Genomic DNA, 27,649 nt, shown 5'->3' on the forward strand with positions numbered 1-27,649 from the left:
TGTACCTTTTTCATGGTTATGTGGATGTTGAAGGGGCACATTGGAGACCATGTCATATGAGTTTTTACCAAACTTTGAATTTTGACGCTGGGCCTATGTGCAATTTCCAAGCATCTTAGCAGGTATTAAATTCAAACTACCCCACAAAGGCCTACCATTTCTTAAAGTAGACACCCCAGGGTATTTCAAAAGGTATATTCTAAACCTTAGTGTAGGATCATTTTTTTGTTAGTTTGTACCAAGTCTAGTTGCAATTAGCATTTTTTTCTGCCTTTTTGACACACACTTGGAGATGTTACTGTATATTTTGCTATCCTTATGTGTGCTACGGCAGTATAACACCTAATATATTGCTCAGCTATGTCATCTTAGTGCAATGATACCCCCATATACAGAATAGTTGGGGTAAACTTATCCGGGGGTAGTACACAGTCATCTGCGTCCCGGGCAAAGCTGTCATGGATTCCGAAACCAAAACACAGACAGACCACAAAGAGAGAGAACACAGAGAGAGAAACTTGTAATACCGGTCCTTAGAATGGCCGGGCTATACAAGCAGAGAATTGTCAAGGTACAAGCCGAGGTCAAAGGAGTAAAGAGAAACGGAACAACGATAGGACAAGCCGAGGTCAAGGATCAGAGAAGACAGGATAAACGGTAGACAAAGCCAAGATTCGGTAACCAATCAGACAGATGACTAAAAATCACACCCCAAAACTGGTCTACTTATTCGGCCTGGGTGTGAAAATTTTTAAAACAATGGCCAATACATAGGCCGGGCTGAGAGGGGCAATCAGGGCAGTAATAGCTGGTCTCAACTCTTACGCCCCTCTTGTAACACACCCTGCACCTTTTCTGGGGGTTTTGTTTTTTAGGGGTTGGTGGAATCTTAAAGCAGAAGTGACCTGCCTCCATTCTTCTGCTAGGCTCCACTGATGGTCTCCTTGTGTGGCATTCTAGCAGCTTAGAAATTAGCTCAAACTGGAAAGAAAGAAAAGTGCTTTTCAGCCCAGTTGATCAGTTGATCGGACAGGTCAACGCCCCCCATATGCCGATTATATTGCCGTATGCAGACTGGCACCCGTTTATATTCGTCTCTGCCACGAACTGCGACCCTCCGAGTGTTTTCACCATGGATGGTGGTTAAGATGAAAACATCCTTTTTATCCCTGTACTTGAGTGCCAGCAGTTCATTCTGGCAGAGAGCTGCTGTTTCCCCCCTTTTCATTTTTTTGTTCGCTAGAGCCTTTGGGAAACCTGTGCGACTCTTCCGAATAGTGCCACAGGCCACGGTCTCGAAGCAATACAACATTTGTAACAGTGGGATGCTATTATAAAAGTTATCGATGTATAGATGATAACCTTTATTAAGTAGTGGCATTATTAAGTCCCAGACAATTTTTCCACTTGTCCCTACCGTATCTGGGCAACCTGGGGGATCAAGGTGGCTATCCCTTCCTTCGTATGCACAGAAGGTGTATACGTAGCTACTGCCACTTTCACATAGTTTATAAAATTTGATCCCATATCGGGATCTTTTGGATGGGATATATTGTCTAAACCCCAGTCTTCCCTTAAACTTCATTAGGGACTCGTCAATGGAAATGTTTTTATTGGGGGTATATATAGCGGCAAATTTACTGTTAAAGTGGGCAATTAAAGGGCGTAGTTTGTAAAGAAGATCATACTGCGGATCACCTTTTGGGGGGCACTTGTTGTTATCACTAAAGTGCATAAATCTTAGTATGTCTTCATATCTTTCCCTTGTCATTGTCTCGGCAAAAATAGGAGTATTGCAAATAGGATGTTTAGCCCAATACATCCTAATTGTGGGCTTTTTAATTAGCCCCATTAACATGGTCATTGCCCAGAATTGTTTAAATTCTGGCACACTGGTTGGGTACCATCTCTCTTTCCTAGAGATAAGAGAGTCTGGATTGCGTGCCAGATATTGCTCCGCATAGAGATTAGTCTGGGTGACTATCTCCCCAAAAATCTCATCCCCCAAGAACAGCTGCATAACATCCAGCGCACTATAGGCAGACAGGTCCGCCTGTATGCCAGGATTGCCTGTAAACACTGGGATGTCTGGGGAAAAATTATTAGGGGGTACCCAGTCATCTGCGCCATGGTCAGCATTAGGGGAATCGTCGATTTCTCCTGATGGTCCTGCAGTATCTGGCACATAGTCCATGTCCCCTGCATCCCCTGCGTCACTCCCTGCTTCACTCTCTGAGGCAGTGTCAGTCGCCTCTGAGTCTGCCGCTAACAGGGCATAAGCCTCCTCCGCGCTATACTTTCTAAACATTGTTAATACAGCTAACACAGCTAACAAAACTCTAACACTCTAACTTTTTTTTTTTTTTTTTTTTATTCCCTAATTCCCACTAAATTCCACCCACCAAAATAACTAAATCACAAATTAATAAAATCAAATAATAAAATTTAACCCCTTAGGGTTACAAAAAAACTAAAAATTAACCCTTGAAAGTAAAAAAAAAAATAGATCACAGTAGAGTACTGTGACCTGTATATTGATCACTGCTAGCAGTGATCAAGCAGCAGGGAAAGGGTTAATTTTGTTTTTAACTCCAGAAAAGTGAATTTTATACTTAAGTATAACTTTGCAATAAATCAGGGACACAATGTAGCACCGATCCGTCTCTCTCCACTTCACAAACCCACACGAGGTGGAGGGAGGCGGATCAGATATCCCAGCAGCATTGTGACCGCTGTGACTGGCTGTCACAGCGATCACATGGGCTGGGATATCTGGATTTGCTGCTGCTGGTCTGCCCCTGACTTGGAGGGACCCAGCAACAGCATTAACCCCGCGATCGCCGGCACTGCGCGATCGCGGCGTTAATTTTAACGCGTGACGGACGAGGTCCGTCACTCGTCATTAACGCATTCCCCTGAGTGACGGACCTCGTCCGTCACTCGTCGTTAAGGGGTAAAACAAATGACACCCACCTGCAGAGTTCATGGTAAGAACTCTTAATCGCTCCCTTACTCCATAAATGTTACTACACTGGATTGCAGTTAATTGTCATAAAACTCAGGATTTCTCCTTATAGATTGTATCAACTAGTGTGAACAACTCAGACGCATTATAAACAGATGTTGGTATATTAAACTGCATGTACTACGTTGTATAGATATCATGACCTTGTTGTGCCATACCGCTTTGGATATGTACTCCCACCCTCCCATGTACCCCCCCTTTTCTCTTTCTTCTGTACCCACCACTCCCTTTTGACCTACTGAAAAATCAAAATCTTAATTACTAAAAAAAAAAGATGCCGCCCTAAGCGCCCTGGCACATGCCTTGTTAGCCTCTTTCATGGGGGGCTTAACAGCTGGCTCTCTGCCCCCCCCCCCCCCAAGACAGGTGGCTACTAATATTGTGGGCGGACAGCGAGGGAGAGCTTTCCTCTGAGCTCTTTCTGCTCAGCTCCCTGACGTCACTCTGGCTCCTGGCATCACTAAGCGGCGCGTAAGAAAGCTGAGCAGGAAGATTACAGCTCGCTGTGCACATCAGTCTAAGAGCCTGCGCAGCCACCCAATCAGCCCAGCACCTACGCTGGAATCCAGGTAAAGAATCCACTCCAGCAAAGGTAGAGTATGTGTATAGTGGATTTAGAGTGTATGTGTTGTGGATAAGGAGGATGTGTAGTCGGTTAGGAGTGTGTGTGTAAAGTGGATGCAGTGTGTGTAGTAAATGCAGTGTGTGTGTAGAGGATACAGTGTATATAGTGCACGCAGAATCTGTGTTTGTATAGTGAATGTAGATTGTATGTTTGTGTAATGGATGCAGTGTATGTAGTGGATGCATATTGTGTTTGTGTAGTAGATGTAGTGTGTAATGTATGCAGTTTATGCAATGGATAAATAATGTGTGTTTGTGTAGTGGATGCAGTGTGTATAGTGAATGCAGTGTGTGTGTTTGTGTAATGGATGCTGTGTGTATATAGGGATTGCCGAGTGTGTGTTTATGTATGCAGTGTGCATTTGTGTAGTGGATGTAGTGCATGTTTAAGTGGGGAAGCATAAGAGCCACAATCTGTAGGGAAAAAGCTTCTTTTTTTGAAATGCATTTTAATAAATGTAATTTTATTCCCCTCTTCATGCCTCTTACCTGTAGTCAGAAAGGGGGGCAGTCTAGTGGTCCGGTGGTTTTCAGCAGCTCCTCTATCTAACTCTCATGAGCCTACCTTGCGTGCTCACACAGAGCTTTGCCATGGTAACCCACGGATAAGCTCTGACGGTTGGGGTTCACGAGAGTTGGAGAGAGGAGCTGCCTGAAACTGAAGATGGAGTTTGCTGGTCCCCTCTGCACTATATAGTCCGCAGTGTTCTACTTTCAGAAGATCATAAAGGCTTTGTGCTATCTTAGAGTAAGAGACAGAACGACGGTAATAACCACAAAACTCCAAAAATGAATGCAACTCTTCAATTTTGTTTGGCATAGGCCAGTTGACAACTGCTTCGATCTTGGAAAGGCCCATGGCTACACCATCAGCTGACACAATGTATTAAACATATGTTACTGAATTCTGAGAAAATTTACACTTATCCATTGACAATTTTAGGCCTTCTCTCTGCAAACAATCTAGCATTTTCAATAACTGCTTTTCATGCATAATCTTACTGAACCATTAATTTATCTCACCACTACTATAGATGAGGCATATGGACTCTTCAATGATCCCAGCTTCCTCCATTTCATGAAATATATTTCTCACATATTCAACGCCTTGCGGAGCTATTCTTCTAGATCTTTTTCGAAAAGGAGTCACAAAGCTGAATGGCACATTTAGCACACCCTACATCTATATCTCCTGTAGAGAAATTTCCCTCTCAAGAGTGGAGAGCTTGCAATAATCTTTTGTTTCCATTCTTCTGTCAAGTTGTAACCTTTCAGGTCAAAATTCAGTTCTTTATAGGCCTCTACCCCTTAAGGACACATGACATGTGTGACATGTCATGATTCCCTTTTATTCCAGAAGTTTGGTCCTTAAGGGGTTAATCTCTAGAGTCATGGTCGGATATAAGGGATATCTCTCCCTAAAACCTCTAGTTTCTGACAGTGAGTTATGCAGACTTCTATTGGCAATCTATTGTAGACAGTTGCACCAAACACATCAGTTTTCCTGTTTCTACAGTATTTTACTTCTGCCATAATCATCCATCCTTTACAGCAATCTTCCTCTGGAAGTGACTCTAGGCAAAACAGACAATCTACAGACATAATGCTTCCTTTAAGACTGCTAATGCAGTAACAGACCTAATTTCTCCAGCTGGAGAACAACTGGCTGTGGGTCCCAAAGGAACTCATCAGTTCTAGATTGCAATGTAAATTGATAAAATTCATCCCATAGAGCAGATTCTAGTTTTGCCAATTGATTTAAAAAGCAATTGCCAACTCCTCTTAAGTAGGCCCGAAGCACATCCCGCACTATCTGAGTAGTAGTTCCCAATGTTATGGTAATCCCAAAATGTCCTAGATTCAGGGACACCAAGGCTTCCACATTCATGGGATATGCTATTAAAGTATCCGATTGAGGTATCATGATTTGAACTTTAACCTTTCGACAGAGTAAGCCTGAGATTCCAAATTCCCACAATTTCACATTATCTACCGGTGATACTGGCAAGTGACTCAAGTGTTTATCATAAAAGAATAGAAAGACTATAGTTACTTGTGACCCAGTGTCTAAAAAAGGCCAAAGCATAAATCTCTTCGATCATAAGGCTTGTGATTTAGGGCCTGTTCTAAGATTCCCAAGCATGCAAGGTTTCTTATTAGGAGAGCTTTTACTTCTTATTTTAATGAATTTCTTGTGTTTCTTCTTTTGATGCTTGTCTGCTCTGGGGCCTAGGCCAAGGGTCAGTGTTTCTACACTGAAATATTTTTTTTTTTTTATAGAAAATATGTTTGCTATGTACCAAGTCTTTCCACAATTAAAACATTTAACCTCTTGCTTCTTCTCCAGTTGATAAACACCAAGATCTTTTTTTTTTTTTTTTTAGTATTTGGTTTCAGAACCAGTCCCCTTCTGATTTCCCTGAAATGTATATTTGTGCTGGGCGATTTGGTCAATCTGTTTCTCTATGACTTTTGCTTCCTTGATCATTTCTATGAAATCCAATAATCCTCTGGCTCGCAGAAAACTGGTCAACGCTGATGGAGTGTGATTACTAGGTAGCGTTCCCCTTAAACCTTGTGGTTGCATATACTCATCAAATTGGCCTGAAGCAATTATCACTTTCTCAAACAGCTTTGGCAGCATTAATTGCAAACAGACAAGGTATGAGGTAAGCTTTACTTTTCCATGCTAAACAGTAGCTGCCTATTTTAGGCATAGCTTTTCCTCTTAATGTTCCTCTCAGTAAGCATTGTGTAGACTTTCTTTCTTGCTCGTCAGTACAAGTCCACTTTCTCATAGCTTCAGTTGCATTTATCTTCCATAAATTTAAATCTTCCCCACCAGCTGGTACTGGTATGATACCAGAAATAATCTTTAGTAATTTGTTGTTATGTTCAGTGGATGCCCTAACCGTACTTTTGGCTAGTTTCTCCAAAACCTCTGTTATATAAAGACTCATCTCTTCCTTTGGTAAGGTGGGGGATGAGGGAAACTTCTGATGTGATTGTTTCCAGTTGACAGCCTAAGATGGCTTTATCCGTCTTCTTCCTCACTCTGTATTGTACAAAATATGCTATCACTGTCTATTACTACACTCTTCTTCACCATCAGTCTCTTCATAAGCATAAATTAAGGGGTTTTCCATATTCTTTATTTAGGGGACCATAACCCATTACAGGAGCTACAGATAATCTTGCATCTTATCCTTCTGGTTCTGAATTAGGAACAAAACACTCCAAACCAACATACCTGTTGGATGACATCACCAAATAAATGAATTGACATTAACATTCATTAACATTTTCAGTCCCACAAAAATCACAACCTTACCATCTGAATTACCAGGACTAAATTACTACATGACCAATTCATGTGACATCTTTGGGAGTGAAAGTGTTAACAACATGCACACATTTTCATTAATGCGGGTCTTTCTTAACTCTTTCAGTCCTACGGAATGACCACATTTTCTCATCCCCTTGGAACTGGAAGTATTAATGTATGACCACTTCACATGACATCTCTGAGACTGAAAAGATTAATGTATAGAAACTTACACTGATGTATTTTTTGGGGTAAATTTCTGTTTTTTAGAAGTAATTTTTTGTTTTTTGAAGTTCAATAGTACAAAAATTGAGAACGTGAAGTCAAGAGGTACACACAGGTACCCATTTCAAAAGTTAAGCATAAGTAAGTGGTTGGATACGCAGATCCTCAAATCAGTAAATAGAGACGCGCAGGTCTCCGGTACAATGCTGATACAAGGGGTTCTTTTAAATGTTTGGTGGTGGACCCCTGTGCGGGGTAATGTGTTATCAACCGTAGAAGTGCTCCGGCTGCTGTCTGGGATCCTGGGAGGTTTGCAGCATTAGCGAGCTGGGGCATGCTACACCCCTTTGTTGGTTGGAGAATTGTTGGACAACCAACTTGGGGTCAGCCAAGTACTGAGAGAGTCAGAAGCTCTCGGCACTGGGCTAGCCTGATTTGCTGACGCTCTGAGCACTCAGCTGATGAACTCCAATGAGCTGAACTTACACTGCAGGACTTATTTTAGGAGGGATAATGGAAGTTCCCCACAGGAGCATCTGATACGCCTGGAGAAAGTGACCAGTTCCATGGTAAGTTTTTTTTTTTGTAAATATGGTTTTTATTGACAGAAAAACATATATGCGTTAACATATTGATTTAGCAGAGAGACACGCATGTCTCAGGTATGCTTGCATACAACAATGCAACTGGTATAACAACATTGTACGGGCTCGCTGGCTCCATTAGTAGTGGGTTCCCTTGCGGTTCTCCTGCCCCCTCCGACCCCTATCTTGGCTATTATCTTATCCAGTCCCGCTGTCCCTTGTGAATTCCCGTGTCCCTCGTGCTACGAGTCGTCTATCAAGGGTAGGTTGCTTCATCCTTTGGCAAGCTAGGGAGCTCTATATAAGCAACCGTGAGGTACGTGAGGTCGTTGTATTGTTCCCATGCGTGATTTATGACCACTTTACAGGGTCGTGGGCTAGTGTCGTACTATGGAACTTCACTGGCACTGCGGGGAAACGTCACGTCGAAAAGATGTCTAATGTGTGTTCGTTTCGCATTCGTTAGTTGTAATGTGCTACCTGAGTATTGTGTACTCAGTCCTCCATAGTTTTGTAGGTGACTCCCATTCCCAGGGATCTCTTCCCCCTCGTCTCTGACTGCTAGTAGCATGTGTCAGCCGTTATCGTCTTGTAGTTTGTACTGTCATTATTGGCCCCCCTTCGAGCAAAGCCTAGTGTTGTCGTGTGTAGCCATGACTAACAGTTGCGTGGTTGCCCATTGGGGTTCCAAGTGAGGCTATCAGGTTAAGTTTAAGTTTGGGTGTTCGATGGATCCCATAGATATGTTGTCGATCTTCTAGCGGTCCGCACCTGTGTTGGTCAATGTGTGTCGGTGGTTGTCCTTATCTCCAGTCTTATGTGTGGCAATAGTGGATCGTGTGCCCCTATATTGTGCTCTGTATCCTGAGCTTCTCTTGGCGTGTTGAGGTGTTGTGGCCCTTCGTGTCTGTGATGGACCTACCTAGGCCATGGGTCGTTCCCCTGTTGTGTCTCAAGTCTCCTCTCGAGTTACCTTCAAGGTAACCTCGGTGTCGTGTGTTTCGTTCTCTGCTGAGGTTTGTACCGTGTCGTGAGTGCAGATGTACGTGTGCGGGCCCTGCGTGGGCTGGGATGTGGGGGGGGGGGTCGGTTGGAAGATGAGGGGTAGGGGGGTTAAGGGGGGGTTTGGCGTGTCCGTGGGGGCTTGGGTGCGCGGTTCTCCTCCTCGGCACGCCCAGGCCCGTTCCTCGTTCCGCTATGTGGGCTCCGTTTCGTTGCCACCTGTGCGTCATCAACTACGTTATGTATAAGAGCCATGGCCTCCAGGTCTCCGTATGCCATTCTCCTCTTCCCTGAAGATCTGCTATCTTAGCTTCAGCCGTTCTTATTTCCTCCACTTTGCGTGTCCAGCGTTCCGTCGTGGGTGGGTCCTCTTTCTTCCAGTATAGTGGGATTAGGGATTTGGTTGCATTTATCAGGTGTCTCATTATTGATTTTTTGTAATCCTGCAGGGGCTTCTCCGTATGATGTAAGAGGGCTGCTTCCATTCATGGTAAGTTTTTAAACCTTTTGCAAACAGTTTGACAACTTGCCCTGGGAAGGTGACAGAGCACTCCTGGCACCTTAACCACTACATCACAATGTAGTACCCAAAATTACTGGTAACATTTTTTACAGATCTGTCATAGGAAAAATGTATTACATATAATGTGGGTATTACCACTGTTCTCTCAACCATATTTCATACACATTTTCTGTGCCGACATGGAGTGCATGCATTGTTGGAGGGCTAACCTGCTCTTGGGACCTCAAGTAACACAAAACTACAGGTAATACAATATGTATTACCTCTCTTACCCTTTTCATTCCATACATTTATAAATATATTAGTTTCAGACACAGACTGTATGCTGTCTGGATGGGCTAACCTGCATTTAGAACCTCAAGTGACACAAAATTATAAGTATCATATTATTAGAAAATAAAACCAAAAATCTCCTTTTGGGAGAATGTGTGCTACAACAGATGTGTTAGTGGTGACAATTGTGTACACTAATGTGGATTACACTTTATTCCACATGCAATTAATATAGAAAAAAAAAGAGTATGGTATACAGGGAGTGCAGAATTATTAGGCAAATGAGTATTTTGACCACATCATCCTCTTTATGCATGTTGTCTTACTCCAAGCTGTATAGGCTCGAAAACCTACTACCAATTAAGCATATTAGGTGATGTGCATCTCTGTAATGAGAAGGGGCGTGGTCTAATGACATCAACACCCTATATCAGGTGTGCATAATTATTAGGCAACTTCCTTTCCTTTGGCAAAATGGGTCAAAAGAAGGACTTGACAGGCTCAGAAAAGTCAAAAATAGTGAGATGTCTTGCAGAGGGATGCAGCACTCTTAAAATTGAAAAGCTTCTGAAGCGTGATCATCTAACAATCAAGCGTTTCATTCAAAATAGTCAACAGGGTCGCAAGAAGCGTGTGGAGAAACCAAGGCGCAAAATAACTGCCCATGAACTGAGAAAAGTCAAGCGTGCAGCTGCCAAGATGCCACTTGCCACCAGTTTGGCCATATTTCAGAGCTGCAACATCACTGGAGTGCCCAAAAGCACAAGGTGTGCAATACTCAGAGACATGGCCAAGGTAAGAAAGGCTGAAAGACGACCACCACTGAACAAGACACACAAGCTGAAACGTCAAGACTGGGCCAAGAAATATCTCAAGACTGATTTTTCTAAGGTTTTATGGACTGATGAAATGAGAGTGAGTCTTGATGGGCCAGATGGATGGGCCCGTGGCTGGATTGGTAAAGGGCAGAGAGCTCCAGTCCAACTCAGACGCCAGCAAGGTGGAGGTGGAGTACTGGTTTGGGCTGGTATCATCAAATATGAGCTTGTGGGGCCTTTTCGGGTTGAGGATGGAGTCAAGCTCAACTCCCAGTCCTACTGCCAGTTTCTGGAAGACACCTTCTTCAAGCAGTGGTACAGGAAGAAGTCTGCATCCTTCAAGAAAAACATGATTTTCATGCAGGACAATGCTCCATCACACGCGTCCAAGTACTCCACAGCGTGGCTGGCAAGAAAGGGTATAAAAGAAGAAAATCTAATGACATGGCCTCCTTGTTCACCTGATCTGAACCCCATTGAGAACCTGTGGTCCATCATCAAATGTGAGATTTACAAGGAGGGAAAACAGGACACCTCTCTGAACAGTGTCTGGGAGGCTGTGGTTGCTGCTGCACGCAATGTTGATGGTGAACAGATCAAAACACTGACAGAATCCATGGATGGCAGGCTTTTGAGTGTCCTTGCAAAGAAAGGTGGCTATATTGGTCACTGATTTGTTTTTGTTTTGTTTTTGAATGTCAGAAATGTATATTTGTGAATGTTGAGATGTTATATTGGTTTCACTGGTAAAAATAAATAATTGAAATGGGTATATATTTGTTTTTTGTTAAGTTGCCTAATAATTATGCACAGTAATAGTCACCTGCACACACAGATATCCCCCTAAAATAGCTATAACTTAAAACAAACTAAAAACTACTTCCAAAAATATTCAGCTTTGATATTAATGAGTTTTTTGGGGTTCATTGAGAACATGGTTGTTGTTCAATAATAAAATTAATCCTCAAAAATACAACTTGCCTAATAATTCTGCACTCCCTGTATAATTAATATATACCTCAAGTGGAGCGCTATAAATGTTGAGGAATTACTTCACAGAATCTTTATGGATCGAATACGTTGCATACAAATATTTTCAAGAGCCTATATTATTGGCTCTGTAAACTGGACTGGTATGCTTTTTAGGGCAGCATCCCACCACTATTTCTTGTTGAAATTTCTCTCTGGGAAGATAAAAACAATAGAAACATCCAATGTGTAATATAGTTGATTCAAGGATATCTTAGATAAAATGTTATTATGCTCACTTCATATGTCCATGTGTTCCCCAAGCAGAGCATAATAAGAGATGCATTAAATTTACATTACCCCTATACTACAGACTATATCATGCAATTCTATGCACATTGTTGTTCTATATGTAGAGTATGAATGGCTTGGTGGGCTAGCCATCTAATGTGTTACCGGTAATTATATTGTTAATTGAGGTCAGAAGACCATGTTTGCCCACTAAGCCATGCATACACTCTGTGTGCACTGGTTATGTGTATAGATTTGTAGAATATGCTCAGATATGCCATGTAAAGTGGTCATCAATTAACTCTTCCAGTCCCATCAGGATGATAAAATTAAGTGACTCCTGTGAGAATGAAAGGGTTAAAGTGACCTGTTATTGAAAACTGCACTTTGTTTAAGCCCGTTCCTTATGTGATATTTCCAAAAATGTACTTTTTAAATGTTATTAATCTTCGAAGTTCTATTGAGTTTCATGAAGTTTGTGGCATACCCACCTCCTCTCTAACCGATCCGCCACCGCCACTATCCCACCTTCATAGGCATGCTCCTCGGTTAGCACTACCTCCATGAGAACAGCCTACACACAGCTGGGAGACATGTACACAGGCAGACAGAAATTGGCATTGAGTCTATGCCAACAGTCTGTCTGCTAGGAGGGAGTGGGATGCAAATTTAGCCATATTTTTACAGAAATATAGATGAAATCTGAAGAGCAATTCATCAATGGTAAGTATAGCATGACATTATATGTACTCTTTATTAAAGACACATCAGTGAAAGTGTGTGTATATTAGTCCTGTATTAATCCTTTCAGTTCCAGAGATGTCATTAGAAGTGCTATGTAATAAGCCTTTCAGTCCCATGTGGAAGGCAGAAAGTGGTGATTTCAGTAGAACTGAAATGATTAATAAATACACATTATATAGCAAGAGTATATAAGGAGTGGGAATATATTATTTGCAGATGGTGATAATGAATGGTAAAAGAGAGAAGACAGATAATTGTATCTGCTTCGAACAAACTGCAGACTTGCTTTTTGTTGATTATAAGGAGAAAGGGTTAAGGATTTTAAGTGTAGAGGAGAACAGCAGGGATGATTTATTGACCTTTCAGGACTTTCAGCAGCCACACTCTACTTCCCTCCCCTGTCCCTCCTCACACAACTTCGTGTGCATTCGGAGAGATGTGGTAACAGCACATCCTTACAGTTATTCAAGTTTAGCACCACAGGGGCAGTAGCTGTAGCTAGCATATGAAGATGGTTCTAAGTTGTCGAACCCCCCTCGGGTAATGTTACGGGTGTGCCTGATTTCCAGCTGCCGATGCCCGCAGCGATGCACGGTTTGAGAGGAGAGGTTAGGCAGCATTGCCAGTAGCAACAGGTGTTTCACCAGGGGAAGCTGTGCATTGCTTTTTTAAGCAGCATGTAACTTCCATGCCCTGCTGGCTCACATCTGGAGCCGTAACACAGCATGTGCTGCTTCACCTTCCTCGTATCGCTGGCACCATCTCCTGCTCCCACCTCCCCTCACATCATGGGTCTCACTGGTCTCTCTCTGGAAAGAGATTATGCTGCCAGGCTCTCTCTCCCCCTTACTGCGGTACATACGGCTCTGTTTATTCCTCTGAACAAGGATGGGCACATTCCTGAGATCTGACACACAGTCCAACTGTGAGCAGATCATTCCTGATCATTAGAGCACCTCTGTAATTACATATTATTACAGCAGAACACTGCAGTCAAGGAGGAATGTACCAGACATTGCACTGCAGACATAGATCTGTAGAATGATTGACTTTTCAGCATTTGAATTTTTAAAAAAAAAAAAAAAAATCCCACATTGTCACACAAGGCAGGGGGCTTTTGCTATTGGAAATAATGGTAGTTTATTTTTATGACTTCGTCATAAAACTGACTAAAGGGGTAGTTTCCCATCCAACCACAACACACACACTAAAATACTTTTGTTTTTTAAGTGAGAACTGCCTATTTGAAGCCACCTCAACAGATGATATATAATAATTGCAAATACATTTCACATTTAAAATCTGTAAAACTCCTTACTCATCTGTTAATTTTATTCCACTATCTTTATAAACAGATTTTTAATAGCCACAGTGTGCACTTTCATTTAATTTGATCTGAGATCCATGATCTGGATCTGAGTTATGAGCAGGTCCAGCTGTGTCCTGTTACTATAATATAATCATGACTGCTAACAGTCTATTTTGGAATGTTCCTGATATCATCTGCAGTTCCCCCTGACTCATACACTACAGGGGTGGTGATAAGCATGAGACCGTTGGGCCTCTGGTTTCACTTTCACAAGAAGCCTGATCAGGGGAATGAGGTCATGTACTGTTCCCTTAATCAAAGGGTTTTTCCCAGGTCACATTGTCTCATGATTAAGAATGGGAGGGACAGCCTAATTTATTATCTCCAGACACTGGCTGTGTTATTGAGAAGATAATGCAACCTGTTAAACAAGCAGAGCTAAACATTAACATGTTATCTTATTTATACCACTACAGAATATATTGTCAATGGAATATTTTAAATTAACTGATATTTGGAAATTTATATTTTTTCAGTAAGATCAGTTACATTATGTTGCAAGCTGACCTGTTCCCGACTCATTAAGTGGTAGAGCTTAACACAGTAAAGGAGTTTAAGCATGCGTGGGATAGACATAAGGCTATCCTAACTATAAGATAAGGCCAGGCAGGGCCGGATTAACATAGGGGCTGATGGAGCTGCAGCTCCAGGCCCAGGCCCATGGAATAGGCCCATTGATTTAAAAAAAAAAAAAAATTTTTTTTTTTTTACATTTTTTTTTTCTACACTATTCTTAGGTATTCCACCTGGCTTTTATTTTATTGGCACAACCAGTATTTGAGACTGCCTGGCTGGTGCCAATATTGCAGTGATACTGGCAATACAAATGCTGGTATTTTTCTCAGTATAAACAAGAGATTACTATGCAATACCAGCACTGGCCAGTAGGGGTCGCTGTGTGTGGAGACAGGCAGGGATAGGAAGTTCCAGGATATCCCTCCCTGCCTATCTATACTCACTGATCTGCAGGGGTGCAGCTACAGAGAGTCCAGACAGCAACTCCCACCCTGCAGAGACAGCCTACAGCTCAGCGAAGTAAGGAATGGGGGGGAAGGCTGCAAGTAGACATACACTGAGACACTAAGGGACATTGGGTGACATTATGACACAGACACATGGGGACACAGTGTCCCCATGTCTCCCAGCCAGTGTCCCTGGTGTCTCAGTGCCCCCTAGTCTCCCAGTGACCCCTAGTCTCCCAGTGCCCATAGTCTTCCAGTGCCTCACTGTCCCCATGTCTACTAGTGCCTTAAGTGTCTCAATGTCCACATGTCTCCAAGCTAGTGTCCCTAGTGTCTGTGGCCCTGGTGTCTCAGTGTCCCCATGTCTCCCAATGCCCCCATGTCCCCCAGCCAGTGTCTCTAGTGTCTGTGTGTCTCTAGTGTCGTGGGATAGGCATAAGGCTATCCTAACTATAAGATAAGGCCAGGGACTAATGAAAGTATTTAGAAAACTGGGCAGACTAGATGGGCCGAATGGTTCTTATCTGCCGTCACATTCTATGTTTCTATGTGTCCCTGGTGTCTGTGTCCCCATGTCTTCAAGTGTCCCCTATTTTCCCAGTGTCCCCATGTGTCCCAGCCAGAGTCCCCTAGTCTCCCATTGTCATTGGTGTCTCTGTGTCCCTAGGTCTCCCCATGTCCCCAGGTCTCCCCGTCTTCCTAGTGTCCTAGTGACATGGGGACCCTGGGATACATGGGGGCACAGGGAGACATGGGGCATTGAGACACTGTGATACATAGGATCACTGGGGACACGACTCTAGGGGATACTGGAAGACATGGGGCACTGAGACACTGATACATAGGAACACTGAGACCTGGAGTAATCGACACATGGGGCACTGAGTCATGAGGGCACTGGGAGACATGGGGGCACTGGGAGGAATCCATCTATACAGCAGAATCAAACTAAGTAGTTTTTTGGTGATTTTACAGCATTTTCTCTTATGTCACTCCTTGTGATTTACATCATGTGATGTCACCCATACATATTAAATTATGCAAATTAGTAAGGCCGGTGTGTTTTTCCAAGAAACGTGGCAACCCTAACTACTTTTCACATACTCTTACTTAAGTATGGAAATGTAAGAGGGATGTATGGGAACAAAACTTGTGTGGACTGGCTGAAAATGAATATAGTTAAAGCGACACTATAGTCACAAGAACAACTACAGCTTATTGAATTTGTTCTGGTGAGTAGAATCATTACCTTCAGGCTTTTTGCTGTAAACACTGTCTTTTCAGAGAAAATTCAGTCTTTACATTACAGCCTAGTGAGGGCCACTCCTTAGATGGCTGTTAGAGATCCTTTCTGGGTCATGGCTGCCTAAAATGCATCCAAACATTCAGTGACTCCTCCCTCTGCATGCAGACACTGAACTTTCCTCATAGAGATTCATTGATTCAATTCATCTCTATGAGGAGATGCTGATTGGCCAGGGCTGTGTTTGAATCATGTTGACTCTGCCCCTGATCTGCGTCTTTGTCAGTCTCAGCCAATCCTATGGGGAAGCACTGTGATTGGATCAGGCCACCACTTCTAATGATGTCAGCAGACTGCTTGTGTTTCTGAGTCTAACAGCATGCAGAGTTACAGCTTCAGGCCTGAATACAGTAAGATTTTGCTATACTTATGGAAGCATGAGGGGCCCAAGAGGCTAGATGGTGGTGTTAACACTATAGAGTCATGAATTCATGTTTGTGTTCCTGACCCTAAAGTGATCCTTTAAGGTAATGCTGCCTTTGGTCTCTCTAACACTATGGCATGTTCCCTTTCTTCTACACTCACTACATACAGCTTTTCTCTGTCCCAGACTTTATACCAGGAGCTTCTGCCTGCTAGTAAAAAGGTAAGTGGACCAGCGAGTGCTAGGGGACAGTCCTTAGAAAGCGTTGAGCGAGCGCATCATTAGATGCATTTATGCCAAGCTCAGGGTGCTGTCTGCATAGTATGCCCTTAGTTGGCCAGCTGCATGATTGGCAGGCAGCCTGACATGCATTCATGCCAGGCTGGCCTTCTAATTCTTTGGGCAGACATGTCCTCTTTTTGGGCATGTTCGCCCCTTTTGGCAGGTTATGTGATGTGTGTCAGTGGCCCACCCTTTTACCCCGCCCATTGACTTCCTGCTTGACTGGACACTGCTGTTAGGGGTTATGGATTTACTTGAAAGATCAAAACATAAATTAGTGAGAGATTAGCCTAGGGTATGTGTTTTCTTATAGCTGCTGTTTTCTTTCTCTCCAGCACCATCTCCATCAGATACATGACGCTTGGGAGTGTTTTACTGTTTTTGGTCGATATGATTCTGTAATTAGGCCCGTCATAATTGTCAGCACCAGGCCCACTGGGCTCTTAATCTGGCCCTGAGGCCAGGGACTAATGAAAGTATTTAGAAAACTGGGCAGACTAGATGGGCCGAATGGTTCTTATCTGCCGTCACATTCTATTAAGAGGACATAAATCTACAAAAAATATTTTTATAAATCCATGTATTTTTTAAATCACCAACACAAAGTTAATCAATTTCTCTGAATCTCTTACTGTGATAGTTATTGGGAAAAAAAATTCAAAGTGGTGGTGCATGTTATATATATATATATATATATATATATATATTTATTTTTTTTATTTTTTTGTATTCTGCATTCAAACACTCTATTAGGTATTCACATGCATCTACAACTTAAAGTACCTTTTAACACTTTTAGCTACATATTCCATTTATTTATTACAGCCTGGTTTTAAAATCTGACAGTTCTCTTTGTGTTGGTCGATTTGATCTAATATGATTGTGCTTTCTACTGTCACTTGCAGGGCAGTTCTTCGTTGCTAATGCAAAATCAGACCAGCAAGAATTTCCAGAGACTCATCCTGAATGATAAAGTACTTTTTGTTGAAGCCACGGGGAGGGAAATTTCACATGGTACTGAATTTACAGGGAAATGTACGGTACTATAAAGAAACAGAAATAAATAACGCTTTGTTTTGTGAATGTAAAAATAATGGTAAACATAAGTTATTTTTTTTTATATTTCATGATTGGTTGGCTGTTATAAAGAGGAACTGTCATTGGCCAGATTTTTTGTTTTTTTGCACAACCCAACAGCTACTTATACAATAGCTACTGGTTGTGCTTTTTTTCTTTAATCTAATCCAGGAGAAGTAATACCACCCACTTTTGTATATTTGTTAATGGTAGGATTTTCTTACCACCCACCAGTGCCGCAGCAAGTAATTTTATAGCGCAAATACAAGTTTTTTTTAATTGATTTTTTTTTTTTGGAAAGGAGGTCTTTTAAAAAAAATATTTACTTAAATGTATCTATTTTTTTCTATATTCTATTCCACTTTTTTCTATGTGTGTCTGTGAGGTACTGTGTGAGGATGTGTGTGTGATGGGTGCTGTGTGTGTGTGAAGGGTGCTGTGCATGTGTGAAAGGTGCTCTGCGTGTGTGAAGGGACAGTGCGTGTGTGAAGAGGGCTATGGGTGTGTGAGGGGGTAGAACGTGTGTGTGTGGGCTGAACGTGTGTGAAGAAGGCTGTGCGTGTGTGGGGGCAGTGCGTGTGTGAGGGGGAAGTCTGTGTGTGTGTGTGAGATGGGTGTAGTGTATGTGTGAGGGGTATATGTTTTTGTGTGTAAGTGGGTGAGATATGAAAATCTATCCTAATGTCTCCCTCTCCCTGCTTCTTACCTTTTACCAGGGAGGGGGGACATAATGCTGCAAGCCCTGGTGGTCCAGTGGTGGCATGTTCACTTTAACTTGCATCTCTTCAGGCTGTATCGATGTATTGCCATGGTTACGCGCAGCAATGCTCTGACCAGCCTTCCTGCGGGAGGAACATAGAGCCTCCCAGGCTCTTCCCTCCCTCTGCTGGAACTAAGTGCCAGCGGGCTGCTGAGGGAGATCACTGATCTCCTCACCAGCCCGAGAGGGTTAACAGCAAGGCTGACTTTGCATGGGCCTTTAATCTCCCCTGCTGGCCTTGGTCCACTGCCATCAAGGCCCACTGGGCATTTTCTGCAGAACCCACCACTGCCCACCTGAAGTCCCAAACCGGTCGGTAAGGACCAGGTTGACTACCCCTGATCTAAACAATCTCTGTCCTGGCACAGCCAGAAACTATAAATTACATCAACTTAACCCACACCTTGCCTTACTTTCAAGCACAGACTACAGGATGTGCTGGTATGGTGTTTCTCTGCAGATGTTGAGTGTGCCTAGCATTATGGGGCAGTGGGCTGCTCCAGACATGGTAATGTTGCAGAAGTAACAGTATTTATTTTTTTACTTAACTCAACTGCACCTCTCACCCCAATAACTAGCTTTTACAGAGTTGAAGGAATGAAGAACTGTAAGTTTTAAGACTACACAACACAAGTATGACTGAGTACATACTCAAAATTGTAAGCATTTTTAAAACAGTCTGTCAAGGTTATTTAAAATCACCTGTATAGAGTACAAAATATGGAGATTAAGTCACACCATTTGGCCATGTTGTGTTTAAGCCCACCACTGCTTACAGACTACACTAAATATTGGGGATATTGCAATGAAGTGGGCATTTTACTTTAAAGCTCATTCACGTCTACTAAAAATGCAAACTTATCTAAATATAATAATCCAAATCTAATATAAAAAAAAAGCACAGTAGCGCACAACTACAGGATATTTTGATATTCCTACCTAAGTCGGTTATCCTGGCTCCATTATGTAGTTTGATTACCTATGCTTAGACAGAAATAACAACAATCCAGGGTTGCCTGTGGCTCTGGAGGACAGACATTTGGCTAAACTATTTGGCTAAAATATTTGTTTGACAAGCTATGAATGCACAAATAATATAGTATTCAAAGTGATATAAATGTAAATTTAAAAAAAGCAAAAAAAACTAAAATGAGATAAAAAAAAAAAGCAAACAAATAAGTCTTGCTAATACCAATATATTTTAATTTGAAATTAAATACTGATGCATACTTATACTAGACTTTCCTCCTATATTACACATGCCATATTGTGGGCACACCTACTTTTTCTTTTGAAATATGTTAGCTTCAGTGCACGTCCCACAGTCAAAGAGGGCCCATCATTGCAACCCAAGAGAGAAAGAGACCCATTTTCCCAAAATGCTTGAAAAGAGTTTGATACAAACAAGGGGGGAAGCAACCACAAAGTCTGCAACATGAGCTGTGGTATTATGGTGTTTAGAGTGCTTGGTTACACAGGCCTTAATTTCAAGTGGGTTATAGGCGCATCACAGCTCACTGATTAATGAGGCAAACACTAGTTTTAAAAAATTTGATATGTAACCAAATTAGTCAAAAACAGGGATACACAAATATATTCTATATTTTTTGAAGATATTCATAAAATAAACACAACTGCAAGATGTATGACACAAAAAGTGTAGTTTTGGTTTATTCCTTGCAACATTCAAATGATTTTAAAGTGCTCTTTCTTGAAACACCATATTTGTTTTTTTTTTAATTCTGACTTCCTGCATTGAGTGTATGCATTAAAATAAAAATGAAAAAAGAATGTATTGAAATAAACAAGGTGTGACAGAATCATGGCTGAGAGCTTTCAGACAATGCAATCAATGTAGAAACCAGTTAACACTTCACACTTGAGAATGCAGACCTTTATCATATTGCTTTATTTTTATTCTACTATTGTTTCATTATGACTGGATAATAGTGCTTTGATGTACGTGTGTGGTTACCGTTGCAGACAAATGAGTACAGAAACACCCTTGTTTCATCAGGTACTGGACACATAGTTAATTGTGACATCTCCAGCAGGTGTGTTTGTGGGAAAACCTAGGGTTTCTTTGAACAATCACCACTGAGAAATTAGTGCTGCTCTGGCAAACCACTACAGGCTTGATACTGTGACATAGAGCTTTGATTATTTACATGCTATATACACAAAAAGCAAGATGTGTTTTATTAGTTTGCTTTTAATATCCTTATATTGTATGATATTTAGGACATTTCCTGTAAAATGATGCCAAGTTATACAGACCTGCGTAGTCACACAGGTTTTCCACGAAATACATGACTTTACATTAGTTTACCCATTTGACAGGCTTGCTCTCGTCTGGTGTTGGTAAGACTGAGAAAGAACAGCATGAGCCAATGATGTATTTAGGTTTGGCTGCCCTAAGCCTAACCCACTCAAAGGGCTTATACCTCCCTTACTTGACCCCCACCTCGTCCTTCCTTGGCAATTCATTTCATTTTCAGAAGTTCCATATGGGGTAATAAGTAACTAGTCTATGACCATCTATCATCGTCTGGTATCCAAAGGGTTATGTCTGCATGGGTTCACAACTGGTCAGGTTAATACAATTTTAAATTGAGTTTTGCAACACTTTTTAATTATGCTTTTCTAATTATTTCTTTAGATTAAGGAATTACGATGATACCCAAACATTTGTTATTATAGATCAGATGCTCAGGGACTACTTGGCTGGCTTGCTAAGCATTAAATGAACTGTGTATATGTGGAGTGTCAAGGTTAGTTATTTATGCAGTAAGTATACAGTAAGATCATGATAAATCACATAATCCACCATCTCCAGAACTGGGTTGGACAAAGCAGCAGGTTGTCCATACATACAGTGAGTGTGATCAGTATGACATCTGCCACAATGGTGGAACTCCTTTCTAAGGGTCAGGGTCATCTTCAAGTCAGAACAGAAGGAAGCAGAAGGCGTGAGACCCAGGCAAGGGGGAGAGGCTGACAAGGCAGCCTTTTATTAAAACACAAACTATAAATTAAGGTAACTGCTTCCTCTTTCAAAGTGCCACCATAGGCTTTGGCCTAGTTAGTCTAGGCCATAATACATTGCTGGTGCCAGTACATGATCATTCATCCTTGCGTTTCCCTTTTAATCAGTGCCAGGGCATACAAACACATGTGAAACGCTACAGGATAACATAACCTTTTGTGGGTGATGCAAATTCTGTCACAGATATTCCAACCCTCTGGCAACGTCCCACTCACTATTGCTTTCCAATTTCAGACTTACCAGACACAGCCGATCTGATTATATTTGTTATGACATACACTTTAAAGTGATTTTTACCTGTCTTAACAATTTGTTAAAACAAGCCTGGTGTATCCTTTAAAAGGGGAACTGACAATTATCTGGTTAACTTCTGTCAACTTCTTTTTTTTCTTGAGATGCACTATTTTCTTTTACATTTGCATTAAAGATATATCAAGTTTTGCACTCTATGTGGCATTTACAGGATCATTTAAGAAAAATTATTTGAGACTTTTGAGAAACCGGATATGCTTTGATTGGCAGCTCACCCTGAGGAAAAAGAAAACAACAAAACCTAAATAGAAAAAGCATAAGGACCTCGGGAAAGGTAAATTTCATCTTCAGGATCTGCAAGGATTTTTACAGCATCTATAATGCTTGATTTACAACAATAAATACTAGGAATTCACTGTCTATAAAATATGTGCTGTCAAAATCCATAAATGCTTTAAAAGTTGCAAAATAGAAATAGTGGGCAAAATATAACAACATTGTATGTAGCTTGTGTTTTTGTTTTTTTGTTTTTTTTAATGTCAGGAATCCAGATATAATATATTTTAAAGGACGAAGCATTATCTATATTTCTAAGCTTCAATGAAAAGTTGTGCCCTCCACATATATGTTCTTTCAGCCTTGCACATTTGGGTCGTTTTGTGTTTGTACTCAACTTTCTCTTCTATCCCTATTCAATAACTGTTTGCTTTATAGCCTTGTTACTAATTTTGGTGTTCTTTTGCCTCTTACCTGGACTTAGTTTAGTCATGAGCGTCCTTCTAAGTTTAACCTCCATTATCTAATATTTCTTTTGTTTCCTGTTATGAATTCCAACATTTCAAAGCATATTACTGGAGCCTAGTTGGACATATCAGTAATCTGAATAAAACTATAAATAAATACTCAAGTCTAATAACCAACAATATAAAAAAAATCACTGCTTGTTTAGAGTAGCAACCATTCAGCAATTAACAATAACCGAACAGAAAACGACAAATTTTAAGTAGCTTAAAAAGTGTGGACTGCAAAAACTGCATAAATGTGAATTCAATATATTTCTGTATAAGCAGCATATCTTGCTAGACATTTCAAAAAAATACTTTTATAGAACGCATGTAAATGTAAATAAAAGTTCAACAATGCAGATAAATTTATGGTTTAATAGTGTCTCCAAATAAGTAACAGCTATTTGGAGACCTTATTAAAACATGTATAATACAAAATGATAAAAGAAGCGATTTTTTTTGTCGTACGTATTACGTTTTTTTTGTGTTACATCTATGATCCCTTTTGTTATTAAGGGGTTATATTGAGTCTTATAATAGAGTTGCAAAACTCAGAGTAGCGATACAAAGGAGAAAAGGGGGGGAAAGTGTATGACGACACAGAAATAATCATCAAGGCTGTTTTAGAAAACCATAAATTACGCATACCAAACTTAATACACAGTAAACAAACATATTGCTGGAGACCTTTTTGGGAGCCGAATATCTATAACAATTTCTACAGCAACTGAAAAAAAGAGTTACGTGAAATATTTATATTCTAAATGTAGTGTTATGATCCTGGCAACGTAACAGCAGAGCAATGCTTTGAAAAACATCGACGGTTCTTCTGTCTCTGCAGGGTTAAGTACAATTAAATTACATTGTGAGCAGCTGGATAGTGGAATAGAACGATAACAATGTAACATTCTAAGATGCCCGCCCTTCTTGGGCAACTAAAAAGCAATGCCGTAGCTGATCAGTACATTAATAGATAATAAGAGAGCACTATTGTGATGTATCATCAGCACTATTGTCTGTGGCTAAAGACAAGCTAGTTGTGTTCTGAATAGTCATTCACTTTAGCATCATTCTCGTAAATGCAAGGTATTAAGGTAGTAGTTCCAAGTTACAGGAGGCCATATCTCACTTGAATGTAAGTCTTTATAAGCACCTTCCCCCTTTTTTTATTTCTTATTTAAAAAAAAATAAAAATCGGCATTCCAGGAAGTAAATTCCAACTGCACAAGCAGGTTTACAGTTTTGCAGTAGACATAAAGGAAAGACGGATGCTGGTTTCTTTGCATTTAACGTGACTCCATGGGCCTGTTTGTATGGTAAATAAGAAGGCTGCATTATAAAGCCAACTCTGTCAAGTGTCAGTTACGTTCATGAAGCTGGAAGGACTAGTTTTAGATTCACTCCAGGGGGAAGGTGAGAAGCGAGTAGTAATTTAAAACTCAATTGTAGAGTAACGGGAAGAGCACATTAATTGCCTCCCAGCTGATAATTGCATTTTATAATTTATTTTTTCTTTTAAAATACCGGTAGAGTATTATTATGCAACAGTTCTACACAATTCCTTGTCATGTCCTCCTAAAAACAGAATATAAAAGGAAATAATCATGATCACGTGGCAAGTTTTTACAAGTGAACGACATTTAATTTAGAGCGATGCATCATCTACCTTTGAAATTATATTAAATAACATGTCAAATTGCTAGAAGACGTAGGAAGAAATTAACTGAAACCTAGAATTAAATTGCTGCCGTTCATGTTCCCTATATACTGATTACTTGACAATTGTACATCTGAATTGTATATAATGAGGGATACAGGCTAACTACCTTTCATTTCAAATAATTATGACTATTTCAATTTTGCAATGTGATGCTGTTTTCCTTAATGCTACATTACAATTGTGTGTATATAGTACAAAAATATAAAATTCACAAAAAATGTATATTTCTAAATTGAATCCAAACATGTATTGCTTCCTAAATTAAAATCAAAGGAGAGTTATTTATTTTGACCTGAGCCGGTTTACCGTTAAGATAACAAGGCAGCCACCGGGGACCATGGTTCAGACAAGGCCTCCCTGTCTAGGTCTTTTGGAGCTCCAGCTTTGAGCAGGGCCTCCTCCAATATCTGGTACAGGCCACTCGAAGAGTGCCCTTGTGGTCCCCCGGTGCTTCTTGATGGGAACTCTTAAAGGGATCTGCACCCGATATTGATACAGATCACAACGTTCCAACACTTGACCACTTGAAGTCCACACTCGACTGGACCACCAGGGAATGTAAGCATGGGGGCAGGGGCATGCACACACAACACTCAGACTCCCCTACACACACACGCACTCAATTCACCCACCATACATACAACTATAAACAAGCACACCAGACACACTTAACATCCCACATGCAGCTCACCCTCCTCCGTCCCACCTCGCATACAATTCTCACACATTACTCACAGAAACAGAGCCCAGGGTTCTAGGAGTCGGCCTCAATCTGGCACCCTGCCTACGGTCCTAGGCAACCTTAGTCCATCACAGATTTTGTCTAACTGTTATAAAAGAAATAAACTATCTGTAGTTTCTGCCATAAAAATTGTATTTTGTCGTCTTTGAATTCTTGTATGCCAAATGACTGTAGAGAGACAAGTAACTGGATAGTGGAAAACTCACTTCTTCAAGAAAGCATATCAATTCAACTGTTAGCAGGTTCTCATCCCCCACCCTCCATGACTCCTCTCCTGCAACTGTCAAAAATTACCTACTAAGCCCTCAATTAATGCCTTTCTAACAACCTACTTCATACGCCTACTTTTACCCTCTGTGTCACTATACCCCACTCCCTCTAGAATGTAAGCTCATGGAGCAGGGCCCTCCATCCCTTTGTTCCTGTATGTCCAGTTGTCTGGTTACAATTACATGTATGTTAGTCCACCCATTGTACAGCGCTACGGAATTTGATGGTGCTATATAAATAATAAAATAATAATAACTATGATGATAAAGTGAAACTTCATTAAATTAGCTCATAGAAGATGCAGTTCTTGAATGTATATGTGGAACTCACTGCACATATGCATCTTGTCCCTGTGCTCCCCGATGAGGAGCATTTTATTGAATGATCACTGAGGTAGTAAAATCCTTCACAATGACTTTGTGGGATGTGGAGTGGGCAGCTGTACTGAGGGTGTGTCAGTGCTGGAAAACATAGGGTTCCTTTAAGGACCATATTTTACAACCTACGACAGCATGGAATATCCTACTTTTTAATCTATAGTGGCTCCATGTGGAACAGATTGCTTGTGATGTAACAGAATGCTGACTTAATTTTTAACTAGATGTTATTAATATAAATGTGAAAGACCCAATGTGATGCTACACTTTGTCATATTAGATAATAACATTTCTCTTTGAGGTAGACAATCTTTTGCAATCCACTTGAAGTAGTCAGTTTACTGTAAGTCATAACAACAGTTGTAGCAGAGGGTGGAGTACAAGAAGTAGTCTGTCCTTCCAGCCATACTGAGATATAAAGAAAGCAGTGATTATTTTCCTAAGACCACAGTGATATACATCCTAAATAGCACCCATTAAAAGCAACATGTGTAAGCTTCTGGGTTTATACAGTGAGGGAAAATAGTATTTGATCCTCTTCTGATTTTGAATGTTTGTCCACTAACAGTCACAAATGATCAGTCTATAACTGGTATTAGAATGGTAGGTGATTTTTTAACAGTGAGAGACAGAAAAACAAATCCTCTATCCCCTATCAATCAGCAAGATTTCTTGCTCCCAGGTGTCTTTTATACAGGTAGCAAGCTGAGATTAGGAGCACTCTCTTAAAGGGAGTGCTCCTAATCTCAGCTTGTTACCTGTATAAAAGAGACCTGTCCACAGAAGCAATCAATCAGATTCCAAACTCTCCACCATGGCCAAGACCAAAGTGTCAGGGGTCCGCGGGCGGCTAGGAGGGGAGGCTGCTCGCAACTTGCAGCACTCACCCTCAGTCCATCGCCGCCCGCGGTCTCCCCTCCTCCTACCTGTCGGCGAGCGGCGTCTCCTCTCCGCCGCTCGCCGCTCGCATCCTTAACGCCTCCCAGCGGCAGCATGTATAACGCTGCACGCTGGAAGGTCGTTAAATTATGCAAACGCCGGGGTCACGTGAGTGACCCGGCGTTAAAGCAACAGTACCACAATCACAGTGGGAGGCTTAGATATCTCCCACGTGTGATTGTTAATTCTGATTGGAAGTTATCCAATCAGAATTAAACTTAGGGTATTTATACTTACCTTTCCTGTTCCTCCCTGCCCTGTTGTGGTCTTTGCTGTATAGTATTGATTCTGAACTTGTGATTTCTGGTTACTTACTCTCTGGCTTGTTAAACTGACTTTGTGACTTTCTCCTACCCCTTTGACCTTGGCTTGTTTATCGTTATCCTGTCTTCTGGTTCCCCTTACTCGGCTTGTCTCCTGACTATTCTGTGTGTGCTTAGCCCGGCCACTCTAAGGTCCGGTACGGCACCTTTTCTGTGTGTGTGTGTCTGTTAGCGTGTTGGGTTCCCGGAATCGTGACATTACAACAGGGCCATTATGGAACCTGCTGACATTCCACAGCTCCTAGTTAATCAGGAGGCTAGAATGGATGGTTTAGACCATCGTATGGATCAGTTTGCCCAGGCTTTACAAACCATACTGGCTCGTACTGCCCACTTGCAACCTGCCGTTCCAGAAGTTGTTGCTGCCTGGCCAGAACCCAGTCCTGATCCAGCAACCGCTCCTGCTCACGTGGTTCACATGACGCCACCTCAGCGCTATAGCGGTGATCCAGCATTGTGCCGTGGTTTCCTCAACCAAATTGATATTCATTTGGTGATGAATCCGCTCTCCTACCCCACTGACAGAACCAAAATTGCTTTTCTGATCAACCATTTGTCAGGGAAAGCTCTAGCATGGGCCAACCCCATGTGGGAGAACACGTCCCCAATGTCCTTTGCAGACTTTCTAACAGCTTTCAAACGTACGTTTGATCAGCCCGGCCGGGTTGCTTCTGC

The sequence above is a fragment of the Pelobates fuscus genome, chromosome 1 (assembly GCF_036172605.1).
Source record: "Pelobates fuscus isolate aPelFus1 chromosome 1, aPelFus1.pri, whole genome shotgun sequence".
Classification (NCBI taxonomy): domain Eukaryota; kingdom Metazoa; phylum Chordata; class Amphibia; order Anura; family Pelobatidae; genus Pelobates; species Pelobates fuscus.